Below are 1,557 nucleotides of genomic sequence, written 5' to 3'. Positions count from 1 at the left end.
CGTGGCCCGCCCGGGGAACCTCTTATGGCTATAGTCCATGGATCGGGTTCGGCAGACAGGGAACATGTATATTATTATATGTATGTTTTTTTTAACCTAAATTACCAACATGTATATTTATCCTGGTTACTTATATACTGATGTTTTAGTTAGTCGCAATGATTGTAGATACGGTGTACTATATTTAGTAAGTATTTGGAGTACGAGTGGCATGGGCACGCGCTTTATTATCACTTATCGTTTTGTTTATATACATATTTTTTATATTCCGATAGGCTTAAGGGAGGTAATTTATTCATGTAAAACGCGAGATATTTTGGGATGCCCTTTATAACTCTTATTTAATTAATTACATGCCGATATACAGCTAAATTTAAGATGAATTCCACCAGAAAAAAAATACGTAAAAAGATATATTGAGATTTTGATGTTTCATAGAATGCGAGTTCCCTTATATATTTTCAATTGCATGGGAGGTAATTATAAAATGTTAAAGTCTCCAAATTGGTTTTGTTTGTATCTAATTACGTTTATTTTCAAGCTAATGGTGATTAAAAAATAAATTATTATTAGTATGTATTCACATGGATATTGGTACGGATATATGGTGTTCATATAATTTCTTAGAAGTGTGAGTGCATACACTATGCTACTAAATCTAATTCACTCAACGTGGCGCTCTCGCATCTCTGAGGCGTTGTGTAGGACCGATGTTTTATTTAATACTGTGATCGCAGGCATTTTCGTTTTATTTTGTTAGATTGCTTAGGATACATATATATATACTTTTATTTCCTCCAGGGTAGGAGAGCAGAACATATATACAGCAAGCAATCAGAATAAAGTACAGTTTCACAGCATATTGTATCTACATTGTTTATAGCAACCAAATAAAATATATTGAAGTAATAAATAGGTACATTTTAAAAATAAACATTCTGATAATTGAAGTAATGAATACTTACATAAAGAATATACATTTTGGCAATTGGCAATATCACCATAAAGTTACATAAGAAATAAACAGTGCGACAGCAATTGTCAACATATTGATAAAATTCAGTGACATGTATGAGCGATTCGTTTTTACCCCTGACTTTCGAAATCGAAATTCAAGAGTAAATTATCTAATGAATAGTAGTTTCAATAAGTGTAAGGTTAACCTCAACTGATCATGAGAGTAGCCGAATCAAAAATCATTTCATGAGAAATGTAAAGATAGTGAAAATATGTAATTTACTACACAAACTACTGAAAAGCAGCCATCGTGATAGAAAAGTTTGAGAATCCCTCATTTTCATTTTCTGAGCTGAGTTTCAGCAAAGATACAGTTTGCCCAAAGGCGCTCATTGACATAAATGCCGTAAAGCGGAATATACCGATACGGTTAAAAACACGTTCCCACAGCCGCTTTCGCTGTGCGTCATTAGTGGTACAGAAACACATCAAATGTACAGTTATATTATCAACGATAAGGATGCACAGGCTTCACTTTTGAGAAAATGGGCGTGCCGTCACTAATCCTATGCTATTTAAAATTGTTTGACAGGCAGTCAG

This window comes from Dreissena polymorpha, chromosome 14 (assembly GCF_020536995.1).
Source record: "Dreissena polymorpha isolate Duluth1 chromosome 14, UMN_Dpol_1.0, whole genome shotgun sequence".
Lineage (NCBI taxonomy): Eukaryota > Metazoa > Mollusca > Bivalvia > Myida > Dreissenidae > Dreissena > Dreissena polymorpha.
The sequence above is the reverse complement of the archived record's forward strand: the minus strand, read 5'-3'. Positions refer to the sequence as shown.